General features: G+C 40.7%; 1 protein-coding gene across 7 annotated transcripts in view; it reads right to left on the reverse strand.

Annotated features, from left to right (window-relative positions):
- Nucleotides 1–7,616, reverse strand: part of dnajb6b (DnaJ heat shock protein family (Hsp40) member B6b) — a 48,416-nt gene extending 40,800 nt beyond the window's left edge. For 2 of the 7 annotated variants that reach the window (XM_020494844.2, XM_020494843.2), the window contains exon 1: nt 7,400–7,569. The gene's annotated coding sequence lies outside the window, so the exon portion shown is untranslated. Of the gene's footprint in view, nt 1–7,399 lie in introns of all 7 variants that reach the window. The other 5 variants (XM_020494841.2, XM_020494842.2, XM_020494839.2 and 2 more) reach the window with 5 other exon arrangements.
- Between the last annotated feature and the right edge of the window lie 503 nt (nt 7,617–8,119).

The following is an 8,119-nucleotide window of genomic DNA, read 5'->3' on the forward strand; positions in this document are numbered from 1 at the left end:
TGTACAACCCAGAATGAAGGGTTTGAAAGTGTCTGTGGTTTTATGCGTGGATTGTTTACTACTTTGATAGTTTAAGTAATAACCAAATTAATAAAATGTCATGATAATTATCAGAGTGAGTGATAAGAGGGAATGTGATGGAAAATGTTTGTGCTTTTCTAATAACCAATGTCTGTGTTCATGCAAGTGACTGATTGAATGTGCCTGGGAGGAATCCTCACGATAAGCAATTTCACCCAGAATATCGTTTTGAGAACCAAAAGGCATCTCATTTTCAAGGTCCCAGCTTTGGAGCGAAGAAGCCTCGTGAGGTATTGGTCAGTCACATGCATGAACTAAAGTTACTGATGTATTAATGATGAATAATGAAATCATGCAAATATAACTTGTCCGTGTAAGCAGTATATAAGAGAACTAATGGGACTGCCCCGGGGGAGCTCGTGACCAACATGTGTACATGGTGCATTGAGTTGGCTGGAACCTCTCCAGCACACTGATAATAAAGGACGATTCATTTAATATTGACCTCAGGTGTCCCTGGTGTTGAATTTCCACAACAAATTTTCCATCATAGTTAAGGCCTAGGGTGGTTGGTAACATATTGTATATTTTTCAAATTTGTAACAAATACAAATTATAATTGTTAACATATATGAAATGAATGATTAATTAATTTGTTGATGTCCATACAATACGAAACGTAACATATCATACTAAATGGAGTATGACTTACATACAGAATAATACAAAATTCTCCAAGACCAGGTTGGCAGGAAAACTGCATAAGGGGCGAACAGGCTACTATTCCCCATCGTTTAACAGTTCAATTTTGATGGCGAACTACAAGCTGAAAAAGTATATGAACAGATTTTAACAAGATATCATGTTGCTAAACCGCTGTATGTTCCACTTTAAAGGCACATGCAAATAGTGCAGGAAATGTACTCTTGCATTCTCATTTCAGCTGGTTGCTAGGGTAACTGAGTTGTGTGAGTGACAGCTGAGGTACAGAGGTTAGGTTGAGGGGGGTTATTAGTGTGAACAGACGCAGACAAGGTACCTAGCCCCAGAGCCTACCCGGTTAGAAGTGGAGAGAGACACACACTGAAGACGTTTGTTCTCAGTGTGTAAGCCAAGCAGACGAAGTTCACACAAAACACGTTCAGTTTGTTAGGCTAGTCTCTCATGAAAGACAAAACATTCAAATGTTAGGTTACATCTGTTGGTAGGCTGAGCAATATGGATGAGAAACATTTCTACTGGTAGACAGTTTTATTTTTATTTTTTTGAGTCACTCATTATTTCTGGCGAATCACAATTTCGTCCGATTAGGCCCAATCTTGCAAGATTTGATCCTGGGTTGCCGAGACTAAAACAAACATTTTCAGTTTGTTAAGCATTATACTGTAGTGCTGTGCCAAAATACATTACAAGGTGGAAGCTTCTGAATACAATATTTGATGAAAGCAATTAAAAGATATTTCATGGGGATTCATGAAAACGAGAAAAACAAGTGAGCACACAAGGGTGCCAAGATGTTAAATATTCCCAGACAGTTTGATTCAATTGCCAAATCCAACTGTGGTAAAATCAGACAAAAAAAATAGTTTGAGTTTGGAAATATACCCATGGGGCCAGCATAATATCTCATGTCTAACGATGGTATGCGCCTCACAACTTTTCCAGGCAGTTTATAACTATTGTACACTTATAAATCTATTTGACTGGATCAACTACAGACTACTATCTAGAGTCCAGAGTATTAACGCCCCCATATTGTACAACTGATGTAGAACGCATTTGACAAAACTGTTGTGATCGAACTGAGCATTTGTCTGAACAAAAATGTTTACACAGCTCTTGTAGAGACAATATTTTGGTGCAGACAAACTCTGTTGAGTCACAAGAATATCACTTGTATCATACCCATTGTGTCAAATGTGTTACGCAACCCGAGTGTGTACGGGCCAGTATGAAGAAGTCAAACCTCATCAATTATGCCTGTGTAAAGGAAAGATAGAGTAGCCTACTTCTACTGACTAACAGAGGTTCCTATCACCCAGGGCAGGTTCTAAAATATGATGACTCACTTCTTTGCCAACTAGTGAAAAAGTTACAGCCAGGGATAAGGGGGGGGAAATGAGACAGCCACTAGAATTAGGGAGAAGTACTATCATTAACTCTTCCTAAGAACTCTTTGCCTGCCTTTGTGTAAAACGCACGGGGAAAAGGCTAGCGAACTTGTTTTAGATTCACATTTGTCTGATGGTAAGAATCGGGTCGAGTTGTTAGGTGGATGCATAGAACTACAAACAGTATCAGACATTCAAGTTAATTCATGCATAACTTCCTTATGTAGGCTACATGAAATTTAACTCGTTTTCATAACTGGCATCTAGTGAGAACGTGGTTTCTGTGACATAGGGAACAACACAATGTGCATTCAATCCCCAGATTAGTGGCACCATGCTGTAAAGTCATTGTGAGCCCACTGGAATTCAGGCATCTTAATGGACTCCTGTCCTCTGCTAGACAGAGTTGGTCCTATCTTGTGGCAGTTGAGGTGGTAATTCAATGACCTAATTAATAGTTACTGTGCTCTCTTTATGAAGAAAGCATCACCTATGCCTCATTACTTACAGTGAAATACTTCATGCTTAATTGTTTTGGAATATGCTTAATGGCAAAGAATGGCAATTGATACAGTTGAAGTGGGAAGTTTACGTAGACTTAGGTTGGAGTCATTAAAACTTGTTTTTCAACCACTCCACAAATTTCTTGTTAACACACTATAGTTTTGGCAAGTCAGTTAGGACATCTACCTTGTGCATGACAAGTAATTTTTCAAACAATTGTTTAAGAACAGATTATTTCACCATCACAATTCCAGTGGGTCAGAAGTTTACATACACTAAGTTGGCTGTGCCTTTTAACAGCTTGGAAAATGACAGAAAATTATGTCATGGCTTTAGAAGCTTCTGATTGACTCAAATGATGCTATTGGAGGTGTACCTGTGGTTGTATTTCAAGGCCTACCTTCAAACTCAGTGCCTCTTTGCTGGACATCATGGGAAAATCAAAAGAAATCAGCCAAGACCTCAGATTATTTTTTTTTTGTAGACCATCACAAGTCTGGTTCATCCTTGGGAGCAATTTCCAAACGCCTGAAGGTACCACATTCATCTGTACAATCAATAGTACGCAAGTATAAACACCATGGGACCACGCAGCCGTCCTACCGCTCAGGAAGGAGATGTGTTCCGTCTCCTACAAATGAACGTGCTTTGGTGCAAAAAGTGCAAATCAATCCCAGAACAGCAAAGGACCTTGTGAAGATGCTGGAGGAAACAGGTACAAACGTACAGTGGGGCAAAAAAGTATTTAGTCAGCCACCAATTGTGCAAGTTCTCCCACTTAAAAAGATGAGGCCTGTAATTTTCATCATAGGTACATTTCAACTATGACAGACAAAATTAGGAAAAATAATCCAGAAAATCACATTGTAGGATTTGTTATGAATTTATTTGCAAATTATGGTGGAAAATAAGTATTTGGTCACCTACAAACAAGCAAGATTTCTGGCTCTCACAGACCTGTAACTTCTTCTTTAAGAGGCTCCTCTGTCCTCCACTCGTTACCTGTATTAATGGCACCTGTTTGAACTTGTTATCAGTATAAAAGACACCGGTCCACAACCTCAAACAGTCACACTCCAAACTCCACTATGGCCAAGACCAAAGAGCTGTCAAAGGACACCAGAAACAAATTGTAGACGTGCACCAGGCTGGGAAGACTGAATCTGCAATAGGTAAGCAGCTTGGTTTGAAGAAATCAACTGTGGGAGCAATTATTAGGAAATGGAAGACATACAAGACCATTGATAATCTCCCTCGATCTGGGGCTCCACGCAAGATCTCACCCCGTGGGGTCAAAATGATCACAAGAACGATGAGCAAAAATCCCAGAACCACACGGGGGGGACCTAGTGAATGACCTGCAGAGAGCTGGGACCAAAGTAACAAAGCCTACCATCAGTAACACACTACACCGCCAGGGACTCAAATCCAGCAGTGCCAGACGTGTCCCCCTGCCTAAGCCAGTACATGTCCAGGCCCGTCTGAAGTTTGCTAGTAAAAACTCAACTCGTCGTGTTTGGAGGTCAAAGAATGCTGTGTTGCATCCAAAGAACACCATACCTACTGTGAAGCATGGGGGTGGAAACATCATGCTTTGGGGCTGTTTTTCTGCAAAGGGACCAGGACGACTGATCCGTGTAAAGAAAAGAATGAATGGGGCCATGTATCGTGAGATTGAGTGAAAACCTCCTTCCATCAGCAAGGGCATTGAAGATGAAACGTGGCTGGGTCTTTCAGCATGACAATGATCCCAAACACACTGCCCGGGCAACGAAGGAGTGGCTTCGTGAAGAAGCATTTCAAGGTCCTGGAGTGGCCTAGCCAGTCTCCAGATCTCAACACCATATAAAATCTTTGGAGGGAGTTGAAAGTCCGTGTTGCCCAGCAACAGCCCCAAAACATCACTGCTCTAGAGGAGATCTGCATGGAGGAATGGGCCAAAATAGCAGCAAAAGTGTGTGAAAACCTTGTCAATTGTTTTCTGTAAGTCTTCACCTCTGTCATTGCCAACAATGGGTATATAACAAAGTATTGAGATAAACTTTTGTTATAGACCAAATACTTATTTTCCACCATAATTTGCAAATAAATTCATAAAAAATCCTACAATGTGATTCTCTGGATTTTTTCCCCCCTCATTTTGTCTGTCATAGTTGAAGTGTACCTATGATGAAAATTACAGGCCTCATCTTTTTAAGTGGGAGAACTTGCACAATTGGTGGCTGACTAAATACTTTTTTGCCCTACTGTATCTATATCCACAGTAAAACAAGTCCTATATTGACATAACCTGAAAGGCCGTTCAGCGAGGAAGAAGCCACTGCTCCAAAACCGCCATAAAAAAGCCAGACTATGGTTTGCAACTGCACATGGGGACAAGATCATACTTTTTGGAGAAATGTCCTCTGGTCTGATGAAACAAAAATAGAACCGTTTGGCCATAATGACCATCGTTATGTTTGGAGGAAAAAGGGGGAGGCTTGCAAGCCGAAGAACATCATCCCAAATGTGAAGAACGAGCATGGCACCATCATGTTGTGGGGTTGCTTAGCTGCAGGAGGGACTGATGCACTTCACAAAATAGATGGCATCACGAGAAGGAAAATTATGTGGATATATTGAAGCAACATCTCAAGACAACAGTCAGGAAGTTAAAGCTTGGTCGCAAATGGGTCTTCCCAATGGACAATGACCCCAAGAATACTTCCAAAGTTGTGGCAAAATGGCTTAAGGACAACAAAGTCAAGGTGTTGGAGTGGCCATCACAAAGCCCTGACCTCTGTGAGCAGAACTCAAAAAGCGTGTGCGAGCAAGGAGGCCTACAAACCTTACTCAGTAACACCAGCTGTCAGGAGGAATGGATCAAAATGCACCAACTTATTGTGGGAAGCTTGTAGAAGGCTACCCTAAATGTTTGACCCAAGTTAAACAATTTAAAAGGCAATGCTACCAAATACTAATTGAGTGTATGTAAACTTCTGACCCACTGGGAATGTGATGAAAGAAATAAAAACTGAAATAAATCATTCTCTCTGCTATTATTCTGACATTTCACATTCTTAAAATAAAGTGGTGATCCTAACTCAACTAACACAGGGCATTTTTACTATGATTAAATGTCAGGAATTGTGAAAAACTGAGTTTAAATGTTTTTGGCTAAGGTGTCTGTAACCTTCTGACTTCAACTGTAAATATCATAGTGTTTTTGTCATTCTAGATTTGATAAGTCTAAACTATCTCCTTGAAAGGTTATAGCAAAGGTGTGTCATTAGCATATTGTATACTACTAATGCCAATGCTGCACTGACAAAAACAAATACCATAGGAACTGTCTGGTTGAAAACATTGAACTAAGTTAGGGAAACATTGCCCTGTCCTTCAGCATAAATGCATGGTACCTATTAGCCCAAGATGTACTCTTAAGGAGCCTACCATTACTCCTTAAAGTCCAAGATCCTTGTGTTATTTTCAGAGGGAGACTGTCTCTGGGAGCTAAATACTCCATCTAAACGTGAATTGATTTCTCAATTGCGATACGGTTCTAGAAACATGAAGCCCTTTACTTTCATATTACATTCAAATAATGTCGCAAATGCAAAATATACACTGTAGAGTTGTTTAACCGGCTTCAGAGTTTTCAGCTGATATTATTTTTCAGTGACAACAGGTTTCTGGCGGCCTTCTGTTGACATGCTAAATAGCACTGGTGGTCCCTCGGTCTTATTTCTGTTATGCTAAACACGCACTGTAACATGGAGATATGGCCATATGGGAACACTAACCCTACAAAAGGTGTGTATCAATTTAACATTTTATTCCTCATTGATGTGAAAGATAAGGTCTTTATGCTTCCAAACCCATATTTATTTATTTAAACTTTAACTAGGCTAGTGCGCGTTAGTTAAGAACAAAAACTATTATGACAATGACGCCTACCCCGGCCAAACCCTACCCTAACCCGTGCGACGCTGGGCCAATTGTGCGTCGATGAACTGCGTGATGCTGTTATCAGGGCTCTTATCAAAACTCCCCCTTACTGAAGACGCCTTCGTCAAATGACTCGTATGTGTAATGTAATGGCACAGATTCATTATCAAGAGCTAGGTACCTACCTATACATAGATCAAAAGCAATAACTAATATGACACCCATTGAAACAATATTCTATACCTATGATGAAGTTTGTTTGAGCTGACTGAAGGGCTTCAAATACGCAGCTGCAACAGAATATAGTCAAGTGACAGCGGCTCCCAACTCCGGTCGAATCACTTAGGTCAGTGTTTCCCCAACTCCAGTCCTCGGGTACCCCAAGCACATATTTTTTGTGTGGCCCCGGACAAGGACACCTGAATGTACTTGTCATCAAGCCAATGACTTGTTGAATCAGGTGTTTTTGTCTGGGACAACAACAGAAATGTGTGCTGTTTGGGGTACTCGAGGACCGGAATTGGAAACACTGGTATACGTGGGCTCGCGACGCTGACAGGAGCGAGACGCTACAGCGGATTTTAACACTGACACAATTACTGCGTTCAAGGCAAATTGGAACTCGAAAAAAACACGAGATCCGACAGATTTTTTATTTTTTTATGGTCATCCAACTCAGATTTCAAAATCCGATCTCTGGTATCTTTCTAGAGCTCGACTTTCCCGACCTGAAGATCACCGAGGTCGTGAGTTGACCTCGCCCCCCCTGAGAACCCAAATTAACCATCACCAGCGACTACATTAACGTCCAAATATTTGAGAAAAAATACGCTCACCTTCCACCCCAGCTGAAGAGATTTGTCCGTGCCTTCGTTTACTGAGCTATGTGAATTCCAATGAACTAGGTTTTGTTTTTAGCGATCCGTCTATAGTTGGAAACTGTGCGTCTCCGGATATTCTGCTCGTGCTTGTGGTACCTCATCAGTGTTTGAACAGAGCAACGCTTTCTCAGATGTCATATATACATGGATAGTCTCGTGACTGTAAAACACCCGTATGCCAATAGGAGCTGTGCAATTGATGCGCTCTGCGCACATGTGAACAACTGTCACTTCCTGCATTAGATAGAGGGGGGTTGGGAACCGTTGTGAATGGTGACGCTGGAATTTGTTAATGTTCTGGAAATTGCCAATTTGCTCGAAGGGTTATTGACATTACTCAACACCGGTTTGCGTTTCAATGCTAGAAGTGTATGAAGGAATGCGAAAGTATTGGAAAGGTTCAATTCTATCATGCAAATTCACGCCATCTGCTGAGCAAACGTAGCCTGATGTAGTCTGCAAATTGTGTTATTATAATCTCATTCTATGGCATAGAATAAGTAATGGAATTTTCTAAACTACATGGGCAAGAATTGAAAAATTCCTGTGCTATTTGGATAGATCTAAAGGTCATGCGTAGCCTAAACCTTATTTTGATCCAGTGAATAGACAAATAACCCAATTGAAATTACAATATCCCTAATAGTAAATCTAGAATGATTCAATTTAGTCTAT

Source organism: Oncorhynchus kisutch, linkage group LG11 (genome assembly GCF_002021735.2).
Source record: "Oncorhynchus kisutch isolate 150728-3 linkage group LG11, Okis_V2, whole genome shotgun sequence".
NCBI lineage: Eukaryota > Metazoa > Chordata > Actinopteri > Salmoniformes > Salmonidae > Oncorhynchus > Oncorhynchus kisutch.